The following is an 11,907-nucleotide window of genomic DNA, read 5'->3' as shown; positions in this document are numbered from 1 at the left end:
AAAGAGAAATCATGCTGTATTTCATGTTGAATTGTCCCGAAGAGCTTTAGCTTCAACCCATTTAGTAGCACAATTAGTGGCAACAACATATTTGTTACCTGTATGTTGAGCTAACTTAAAAGAGCCAATAAAATCAAGTCCCCTTCTTTGAAAAGCTTCCCATGGTTGAGTAGGTATGTTGATTCGGCAACGACTGGCCAGTTTGTTGACATACATCACATTGTTGACATTTCTTGACTGCATCTGCAAATAATGTCCCAGCTTGCAATACTTTGCGGGCTGTTAGTTCATTTTGGAAATTTCCACTGAACGGTCCTTAGTGAGCTTCATGTAATACAATAGCTCATTCTCATGAGGAAGAACCCATCTGCGTGACACTTCATATGCACAATGTCTGTATAATTGTCCACCAATGAATGTGTATTTGCAAGACTTCAAGGCTAATATATCATGGGGCATGTGTTGAAGAAATATTCCTTTAGATAAATAGTCTACAGATTCACCAGACTCTGTCTCAAGAAAATCAACTATAAATAGATCTTGCATCAAGCAACTCAATAGCCACTCCAAAGGTTTCTTCAGGTAAACAGCCACTCCAGATGATCAACATAAAAGCCAAATGGATTCCTAACTAAATAATGTCTCAATTTTTTAACACTGAAAATCATGCCAAGAGCCTCTTGCTCAGTAGTACTCTGATTGGATTTAGTAGTCATAAGCAATCTGCTTGCATAATAGACTGGATAATCAAGCGTGCCATCCAATTGAGCCAATATAATACCTAGAGCATAGCCTGAAGCATCCACATGTACATGAAAAATAATATCCCATCTTGGTCATCTGAGTATGGGAGTAGTCATAGCTTGGTTTTTAAGCTCATCAAAAACCTTTGACAGTTCATCTGTCGATTCAAATTTGGTATCCTTATTTGTGAACTCATATAAAGGAGCTGCAATTTTGGCAAAATATTTTACAAATCTTCTATAGAAACTTATGAATCCCACAAATGATCTTAATTGTGTCAAGTTAGCGGGTTCAAACATTGCTTGAATAGCACAAATTTTACTTGGATCGATACAAATGCTTGCCTTGGAAATTACATGCCTAGGTAATACACCAACTCCAACACAAAAGATAGACTTGGTCGGGGTAAGAGATATACCTGCCTGATAATCGTTAAAAAAAATTATCCAAAAGACCCAATTGATTGGCCTGTGAAGAGTAAACACTAAAATCATCTAGGTATATAGCGATGAATTCTATCACACGTAGTCACGAAAATTTTCTACCATGAATTTTTGAAATGTTGAAGGGGCATTTCGCAAACTAAAAGGCATCATATGCTCCCCACGTGGTGGTGAATGCAGTCTTAGACTAGTCTTCAAGTGCCACAGTAATCTGGTTGTACCCACTATAAACATCCGTGAATGAGTACATCTCATGTCCTGCAACCCACTATAACCATCCATGAATGAGTACATCTCATGTCCTCCAGCCTGATCAAGAATTCCATCTGTAAATGGTATTGGAAATGGGTCTGGTACCGTTTGGGTGTTTAATTTTTTGTAATCCACACAAACATGAAGCTTGCCATTCTTTTTAGGTACCATGACAATTGGAAACAACCAATCACTTCAATCAATTAAATAAATCCTGCCCGAGTAAGTTGATCCAGCTCTTGACCTATTTGGCATAGTTAGGATTCATGCAATACATTTGCTAGAGAATGGGTTTAGCATCTAGGTCGTGAAGTTCTATGTTGACAAATCTTAGGTGGAACTCCTCGGAGATCAGTATAAGTCTAGGCAAAGACATCTTTATAAGTCACAAACAAATCTTTGATGAGATTCATAAGAAAATGCCAAATAGTTGTTGTCCTAAAGAATTAGAAGTTACTGATCAATTTTCCCAAGATGTTGAGTCTCAAATCATGGAATTGCATATCATTCCAGTTGGTGAACTTGACATATATCAAGTGGCAGAAGCTGATATAAAATGTAAAATGAAGGCTGAACAGATCATAATATAGAAGGATATGTATCCAAGTCAATTCATGGATTGTGGGTGAAAGGGAAATTGCCAAAACACCCATTGCCATCACTCGACTCGGTACTGACCAATTCAAAGGTATGTTACAAGATGTGGTTATATTTTGGAGGTATTTATTATACTATCACTCGACTCAGTACGGACCAATTCAAAAGGTATGTTACAAGATGTGGTTATTTCTATTGGAGGTATTTATTATACCATCAGTCTCATTGTGATTGCAATGGAGCAATAAGCTTATCCAATTTTGTTAGGATGTCCATGGCTAAAAAGTGCCAAGGTATTGCATGATTGGGGATCTAAGGAAATGATTATTAAGCTGGAAGGGAAGATGTTTGTATTCCCACTATGTTAAGTTAGTATTGATAATGACCATGCGAGGATTATCTTCTGTGCAGAGGTTGAGTTCCTACGTTGAATTAGGAATATGTGAATTGAAGGGTAAAGCTCCACCAACAATTGAGTTGTCATGCCAACAACCAGTTACTATCATCGAGGTAGGTGAATCTTCAAAGTCTCCAAAGCAAGCAGAGAAGATGGAAAATGTTGCAGTTACTAGCACAGAGCTAAGCCCGAGCATGGGAAACCTTTAGAAATATGAAGGTAGCATTGACTTTTACTGAGTTGATGCGACTTGCCCCGTATTGTTGAAGTTTTTCATAGAACAATTCAAAGAATCTGAGGATAAATGAAAGGACGTGGATGCTTTGGTCACTATGCATATCATTGACACACCTGTGGTAGATGAAGAGGTTCCTATTAACATAGTTAAGGTGAAAAAGCAAACCATTCCACGTGTGATAGTAGATGGTCGATCAGGAGTGAAAAAACTTTTGAGAACTCACAACTCGGTTAAAGTTTAAACACTATAAGTCGTTTCAAGTTTGAATGGTTGACCAGAGACCAGTGGAGCCAACAATTTAAGTTGCAGTGTCTTTTTGTGCCTTCCAACCCACATCAACAGGCATTGTTTCATCTTTGAAAGAAATTGCAGGCCCCTTTGACCGAGTAACTACCTGAGCATCCACTGTGTTAGTAGGCATATCTGCTTTGACTGCCCTACGTGCAAGATCTACTTTTCATCTTTCCATGCTATTCCTCAAAAATTTAACATGCTCAGCCCAGATGGGGCAATCATTCATGTAATGGTTTTCTCCACGGCGACAGCATTTGACCTTTGAAGGATCAGTCTTTTCTTTTCCATCTTTCCCTTTCCCTCCGTTATCAGGTCAAGGTGGCTTTCCACCAGTATTTTTTTCATCTGTGGTCACTTGATGTGCAGCTACTATGCAATTCCTACCATTGAATCAACATTCAGAGTCATCATGCCCATATTTGATACAAGTATTGTTGTATTTTGTTTTACACTGTTCTTCTCTGTGACCATTTCTGGAACATTTACCATACCATTTCTTGTTAAGAACCCGGCCTCACTCGAATGCCCAATTCTTTCTTTACACCTTTCATGACTGCATCATCATTATCACTGTCAGCATCCTTTTTATCAGTATCCTTTTTCTTTGGTTTACCCTTGAGAACCTCACTCTTCTCCAGGGCAACTTCTCAATCAAGAAATTCTTCATAAGTTCGAGTTGGATTTACAATTTTTGACTTCCTCAAGTCAATTTGAGTATATCCAATCATCAGCCATGCTTGCATAGACTTAATCATCAGGTACAGTTGACAACTGATTGATGAGAGCTTGCATTCGTAACACAAACTCTTGAACAGATTCTTTCTTTTTTTGTTTAAACTCGCTTAATCTAGTTCGAACATCTTCCTCATTGATCTCTTGTCGAAACCTTCATAAGAAAGCTTTAGTCATCATAGCATCCCAATCAGTGAAGTATCCATTGGGAAATTGATTAAACCACCTTTGTGCACCCTTAACCAAAGTACAAGGGAAATAATCCATGTACTTTGCAATGTGCATCTGTAGTAGCACCATTAATATGATAGACTCAAAAAAAGCTTTGTAGATGGCTATATAGGTCTTCATCAGTTGTACCCTTGTAATTCTTTTTTCCCCCCCAGAAATGAGGGTTATATTATAATATCATTAAAGTTTTATACAACTCCTGGGGCGCCAACTGCCTTTAGTAAGAAAACCTATCAAAATCTTAAGTATGAGATAATTTTAACAATATGCCATGAGTAAAAATTATTCAAATTAACATGGTTGTGTTCTACACTAAAAGAGCTTCAAGTATGTCTTTACACCTTGAAATTTGGGTAACACATGAAAAAGTTACATTAAATTGAAAGGGTATGGGTTTTCATATTTTTTTGGTTTACTCACCCTCATCCAAAAGACCCCCCCCTTGGGCCTGACATATTATGAAAAAAATGTACAAATCTTTAAATCTTGCATATTTTTCAAGGTATATACCCTATATTATGTGGGAGGGGGGATATGAAATTTTCATATTTTTCCTTGCATATTTGAAAATTTTAAAGGAATTCCATGCATATTATATATGGATCTTGTCCCCCATACCCTGAATTTTGGACAAGGGTAGTAACATATTACATATTGAGTTGGCACCCCAGGATACAACTATGATTTATCAACAGAAAAGCTTTCTATGATAGGTAGCAGGCATACTATCAAAGCATAGAAGCATGACTACAAACATGTAGTCCTCAAAGATACCCCAAAACATGATCTGGCCCAATAAGATGGCATCCTCATAAGTTAAACATCTATTCCAGTTCTTCTTTTACTTCAGTAGGAACTAATAGAGAGGCATTACGAGCTGTAAGAGTAGCCAGAGGAGCTGGTGGAGGGGCAATTGCGCATTCTTTCCCTGAATTCTTCAACAGTGAGTCCTTCTCGATGAACCTTGTATGAGATGCTAGAAGGATCTGCATGCGAGGTTGGTCTCTTGAAGGGACACACAGGAGGAGACATGATCTGATCCACTGACGCAGCAACGACGTTTGTTCCAATAGCAGCAGGGAGGGGTGATGCAGGAGGAACTGAGGAGGGAGGGGGAGGAGTCGATAAGACAGAGGGGGCTAGGGCTGGAACTCGGTTGCAACTGGGGTTGCTGAGGTGTCACTGTTCTGCAGGAACTCTCCTTTTTCGGCTTCCACCAATTCAGCCAGCGCCTTAGCTTGGTCCAGTAGCATGAATTCTTCATTTGCGAGTTTTTCTTCAACCTTGAAGTAGCCTTGGGCTTGCGTGTGGAGAAGGCCAAGCTTCTTGATGTTAGCTCTTCGTTTCTATGACACACATAATGATTCAAACATACTTTTAGTATCCATTATAACATTATTAAACAGTTTATTGCATCTCTAAAGCCAAATTGACCAGAGTGCTGAGGCCATGATGACGTTTTAGTTTTGCGGTAGGAGAGTCTCCGAGTAGAATGACTGAGTAACTAAGGCCCACCCATCGAAATTCTCTTGTCGAGGGAGGAAGTTGACGACCTAGCCAGGGGAGGTTTTGTCTGGCCCAAAGAGATTGCCGTTCCTTTATCAGCGGAAGGTCGAATCTAGTTAACCTATGTGATTCCAATAGGAAACTATTGTTGCACCACTTAGCTTGAGAACAGTCCCACAAATCTTTCGAGACATTGACCCCTCTTTTGCTTAGTCTGAGAGCTACTTTAAGTTGGTCATCTCATAGAGGATGGGTGCTAAACAAAATTGAGAACCAAATTGAATCTTGGTTGTAGAAAGTCTTCGTTTTCCTTGTAAAACCCTTCCATTTTAAAAAGGGTTGCATACTTTCCCAGGCTCACCACATCCCTTTCCAAAGCTCTGACCCTTTCGTGAAGCATCTTTCTTGCCCGAGAAGGAGGGATCCAAGAGGAATCTCTTTCTTGTGCCTGCATTGGTCAGGTTTGACTTTCCTCACGTTCTTCAAGAGCAAAGAAGCCCACACTGAATCTAGGTTTTGTTAGGCTTTTAGGATCTACTGAGCCATGAATCTTGCCGAAGACTTTTTGACATCTACCACTCCTAGACCCCCTTTCACCTTCGGCAAAGTATAGAAGTTCCATCTGAACTTGGCGCTTCTATTGTGCTCTAACGAGGCCCCCCATAAAAAGGTTCGAAACAATATGTTGAGTTGGTCAAATTGTTTTTTTGTAGGGAATCAACAAGCTATAAAATACATAATGGATGGGTAGATGTAGTAATTCAGCACAAATTTCCTCCTGGCCAGAGAAGGTTGTAGCCCTTGCCATCTACTGGTTTTACTCCTAATCTTGTCAATTACCTAGTCCCATCTGTCTTTGTTTGTGCACGTGAAACCCATTGGGATCTCGAGGAGACGAAAGATCTCACCCTCCTTAAGGATCTTGCATCTCTTATCTATGAGAATTTGGGGCAGAGCCGCCCTAGCTCCGAAGACTCTTATTTTCTCATGATAAATTTTATACCTCGATGCTATGCAAAAGGTGTCCAAGCATCTGAGGGTGCTCTCAACTAATCTGACATCGTTGCTCGGTGTGAGATTCATGTTATCTTCAAATTGCTAGCAAACTATTTGTACTCCATTTCCCCCCTGGATACCTTTGATGTTCCCATTGTCTTCTTCCTTTTTGATGAGCCAACCAAGAGCATATGCGGCAATGGCGAAGAGGAGAGGCGCTAAGGGGCAACCTTGTCTAATAGATCTTCTAAGCATAAAAGAGGAGGAGATAGTTCCATTGTTAACTTCCACCTTGGCTCTGGCTTGGTTCAGCACAGTGTCAATAGACGATATAAACCCAGGACCTGCACCAATGTCTTGGAGGGAGGATAGAACAAATCCCCACTCCATTCTGTTGTAAGCTTTATCAAAGTCTATTTTTAGAAAATAGATATCCTGGTTTGTCTCATCCGCATGCTCCAGTCCTTCCCAAAGAGTTAAGATGGCCTCTAAGATGTGTCTACCTTGGATGAAGCCTTTTTGTTCTTCCCTTATCCAGTCTTTCATTTTAAATTTGAGTCTGATGGCTAAAGCTTTAGCGAAGATTTTGTAGCTAGTATTAAGCATGGTAAGAGGTCTCCAGTTCTTGAGTGTTTCCTTGGGGCCCCCTTTGGGTATCAATTTAATCATCCTAGTGTTTATCCGTGAGTCGAGGAAACCTTTTGACTTGGAATCTTGCCAGAGGAGGAGGAGGCGCGGGCCCACTGTGTCCCAAAATTCTTGGTAAAATTCTATTGGAAATCCATCTTCACAAGGAGTTTTCTCCCTTGCCATGGTAGTAACTGCACCTTTTAATTCTTCTATGGAAAGTTCCTTGTCTATAAAGATGAAATCAAATCTTTCGATTGTACTCCTTCTAGCCAGTCACATTTTTCTCTTGCTCTGAGCTTATCCGTGGAAAGGGTTTCAGGATACCCAAGAATCCTCTAGAAGTGCTCCGGCATAATCTGACCAATCTCTTTTGGATCCTTGATTAGCCGTCCTTCGTGTACCAAGGTATCTATCGATTCTTGAGCTTGTTTTTTCCTAAGGCTTCTAAACATGTCATCATTTGGCCTGTCACCTCTCCCTGCCCACCATTCTCTTGTGAACACTTTGGAGTGCGCTGCTTCAATGCTTGCTTCTATCCTGGCTATGTCTTTGAATTCTTTGAGTCTTTCTTGTCCTTGGATTGTTGCGTCCTCCTCCAAAATCTTGATTTGATCTCTAATTTTTGCTCGTCTGGTAGCCCTAGCGATATCCGCTCGCTTCTTGATAGCCTTGAGGAAAGTACCTATTCTTTATGTGGCTTGTGTTGTACATGGAAGCAGTGGATGAAGCTCTAATTATATAGGATGGTATGTTGTATGTGAGGGGATGGATGGGAGAATATGTCAAGCGATGGAAGAGTGCATATGCTCATATCCATCCCGTCTCATTTTGTACTTGAAATCTAGAACCTTGTGGGCTACAAGTTATGTTGTTGTGTTGTAATTATTGAGATTGTGGATGATTTGGTATACATAATAGCTAGAGCCAACCTTGTGGCTTGCAAATACTTTCAAGGCAACATCAGAAAAAAGAAAAGAATAATCGAGTATGCGCAATCGAAGTTTATATTTTCAAGTCGCAAGGGTTGATCTAGCTATCATGTGCATTGATTCACCTCGATATATTTCAACATTTTTGCATTAACTTTACAGGTCCACCTAATCCATTGAAACCACTTAAATCACTTAGTCCACTTAGACCATGTAGTCCACTTGAATCACTTAAACCACCTTGTCCACCTAATCCGCTTATACCACTTAAACCACTTCCTTCACTTATATCACTTAAACGAGGTCATTCACTTATACCACTTAAACCACTTCATTCACTAAAGTAATCCACATTATGCACTTAATCCACATCAAGCTACATGATTCCACATTATTCACTTAAACCACGTAGCTCCACTTAGTCCACTTAATTCACATTAACTCACTTAACATTACGTTAGCTCCACTTTGTCCACTTAATTCACATTAACTCACTTACCATTACATTAGCTCCACTTAGTCCACTTAATTCACATTAGCTTAATTAACATTACATTAGCTCCACTTAGTCCACTTAATTCACATTAACTCACTTAAAATTGCTTTGAACCAAGATTTACTTCCATTTCCCTGACTTTTGTCTAGAGTGATCAGGATTGGTTTGTGGTCCGAAAAGGGGAGAGAAGCAAGAGCTAAGCTCTTGGTACACAAGGCTGCGTCAGCGATGTCTCTTGAGCTATACATCCTATCTATCTGGGGAGAAAGAGCGAAGCCTCTTGACATCCTCCTTTTCTCCCTTTCAATTGAATTGAGTTCCTTTCCGTAATCATTTAACTTAGCCGCTTGAGCCTTTGCCTTCCCTACTAACCTTGTTGCTTTTCTGCCTTTAACAACTATGAAGGGAGGACCCTCTTTGTCAGCTGACTCGTGCTCTGCCTGCTCCAATTGTGCCTCGAAGTCTTGGGTGGCTACCACAAATTCTTTCTCACCTAAGGTGTCTTCCATCTGTTCTTCCCTTTCAGTAGTAACCTCTTTAGCTTTCCCTTCCATCTCACCACTTGGGTTCTCAAAATTTGGCCTTGCTCTGAGTCTCCTTCTATTCCATGGGAGGAGAAGGGACCGGATGCTTAGTAGGAGTCTGAGTGTAAAGTGCCCTCCCATACTGCAGAGAAGCAAGAGTTGGGAATGCTCTTGAAGAAAAATTTTTGGATCAATGCAACTCCGTCCCCATCTAGAATACGAATGGCACTATGAGGGTCACAAGCGAGGTCCATTAGGACACAGGCTTGAGGGTTACCTCGGGGGCTTATAAACCTTTTTTGCTTCCACACCGAGGAACTGGCCAAGCGGTGTGCAGAGAGTCTCAATTTGGGGAAAGAGAGATAATGGTAAATCAGGAAATTCCACCCATATGGGGGCCTTAGACGGAGGCGGGGAATCGGGACTAAAGGAGGGCTCCTAGAGTTGTACTGACAGAGGCTTATTTCTAATAGTCCATGTCCCTTTTTGCACTACTTCTATCGCCATCTCTGATTTTTTGAAGATGAAGATGATATACCCGTTCCCGAGGAAAAATGAATGGTTGTGACAACCAGGCCTTTACGCGACTAGAAGTTATAGACCCAACCTTCTAGGAAAAGTGCAGGTGGCCTTGGGCCATGAATATATCCTACAACAGCGCATGAACAGAGCCATTTTGTCATTTTGTTAAGAAGTCCATTGTGTACTTTGACTGTTGGAATCTTACCTTTGAGAGGCTTTGTAGCCTTTAGAGCGTTTGGATCAATGGCGGAAGGGAACTTTGCAGGTTCTGAGATGGAGGAGGGCGGGGTGCCACTGAAGATTCTCGTGGCTCGTAGCGAGAGTTGTTCCTAGGTTGATTGACGGAGCCTTGAAAAGGCTTCTGCCTCCTCCACTGACAGCACCAGCATAGGTGCTCTTTGGCAGCTCCTGCACGGGGTTCCCTTTCGGGACTTGGCGCATTGCAAACTTGAGGACTCCATTGGATCGTTGATCCTTTGTAGCGAAGGAGACGAAAAGAGGTTTTTCTTTACTCTAGTTGTTATTAGGGAGATTACTGGTTGGAGCAGTTTTGAACTCAGAGAGAAACTTACGAAGAGTGTCCGCCTCTCTACCACCTTGTTTGAGTTGAAGAATGTCACTTTCCTCTAGGTGAAGGGTGAAGGGGGGGAGAGGGGTATTGCGCTTATCATGATCTAGATCTTGCATGACCGAATCTGATGCACTGTTGATGTCTATCTGATTATTGACAAGAGCAAGACTGATGGGACGGGGAGTGGGGGGGCGAGACGTGAGTTTCAGGAGAAGAAGACACAGAACCCTTGTCTGCGCTGCCATCGTTAGGGCCTCCATCGCATGGGATGCCTTGCCAAATAGCATGAAGATAATTATATCAAAGGAGTACATCCTTGGAAGCTATACATTCAATTAGCAATTACCTAAAGGAACAAAGTACACCTTCAAGTTGGCCATAGAATACAAAAGAAAACCAATTATTACTTAAAGATGCAAAGAAAGTAAAGAAAACCTGCAAAAAATATAAAAGAAAACCGAGTAATTGCCTTAGTTCATTACTTGACAACATGAATCCTCCCTCTTCAACATTCTCTTAACAACATGAAACCCTATCTCCCATTGGGAATCTCCTTCTATAACCATTTTCTCCTATAGAATACGACTCGACGACCTTTACCGGAGTCATTCTCCAAAAATTTCCAATATGAAATCTTTGTAATTTTTGCACAGATGGGACAAGTACGATATCGATTGTGGTAATGGACATGGGTCGAATTACTTAAAGAAAAGTAACAAACACCAAGGGCGAGAATACGCGTCAATCATTTCAAGCTTTGAGTATGTTTCCCTCTCTAGAAATAGTAATATCTTGCACAAAGAAAATGAAAATTTGTCTCTAGGACCCCACTCTGGGCGGCGGATTGAGGGAATATGGTTCAATAGATGTCTAGATAATTACCCACATTGTATGGACATATATGCCATTGAAGGAATGCATAGTTGGATTCTATATCCGTCCTATGAATCCCTGAATGACTACCCCAATACAACAACCAGGGGCCATTCATATTTAATATTTTCGGAAGTGAAAGTGTCTAGCATGGACATTAATTTTGGAGTGGGACTACTTGAATCGATATCCTCAAATTGTCATAAGGAAACCGGCTAATTAGCGTCGTTATATGCGTGCCTACTTTGTGATGCACTTCACCTCATATTGTATCATTGACAAGTTCTTATAGCCTTTGACGGGTCGGACTCAAGGGATGAAGGGTAGTGAAGGCAATTTAGAAGGCTAAGATTGCACTCAAGCAATGGAGGAGTTATTGATAGAGTAGCTAGGGCGGTGGCTCAAATTGTGCCACGTGGAAAAACGCGTTTTAAGGCCATATAGAGGTTGGGATATGGGGGGGTCGGGAGCCTACTTAAAGGGATTCCAGCACAGCGGTAAGACATACTTACCTGGGCGGGGTCGATCGGTGATCAGGAAGGCCGATGGCCTAGGGTCGGCCCCTCCATTGCACTTCGGACGGGCTGTACCCTAGCATCTCCCTACGGGGAGAGTGCACGTCATAATTTGTGGCAGTGGGGGCTCGCGTTCGCGCGGCCCCCTTCCAAATCGAGCTCAACTTGGACGGATCTGCTGCTTCGGGCCTCCTACCTACAACACATTGTCTCGCACAGCACCAGATCCATGTGTATTCAATCGTGATAGCCTGTAACTAAAACGCATGCGGGATAGAACGTTCTATGATCGCCCATTGCAAAACTCAGGTACGGCCTCCCTCTCTCCTTAGCCTCTTAGCTTGGTGTATCACTTCCACCGCCTCTGCATTCCAGGTAAATCGCGATACTGCAAAAAACTGCTCCTACTTTTCAGTT

General features: G+C 41.4%; 1 non-coding gene across 1 annotated transcript; it reads left to right on the top strand.

Annotated features, from left to right (window-relative positions):
* Positions 1–11,479: 11,479 nt before the first annotated feature.
* On the top strand, positions 11,480–11,639 carry LOC147886727 (U1 spliceosomal RNA). The gene has a single exon (XR_015543370.1). It is a non-coding gene; the product is annotated as a U1 spliceosomal RNA (small nuclear RNA).
* The last annotated feature ends 268 nt before the right edge of the window (positions 11,640–11,907 follow it).

Source organism: Dipteris shenzhenensis, chromosome 24, assembly GCF_047967505.1.
Source record: "Dipteris shenzhenensis isolate YYH24624 ecotype China chromosome 24, Dip_SZ_1.0, whole genome shotgun sequence".
NCBI lineage: Eukaryota > Viridiplantae > Streptophyta > Polypodiopsida > Gleicheniales > Dipteridaceae > Dipteris > Dipteris shenzhenensis.
This window is presented reverse-complemented; position numbering and strand designations above follow the sequence as displayed.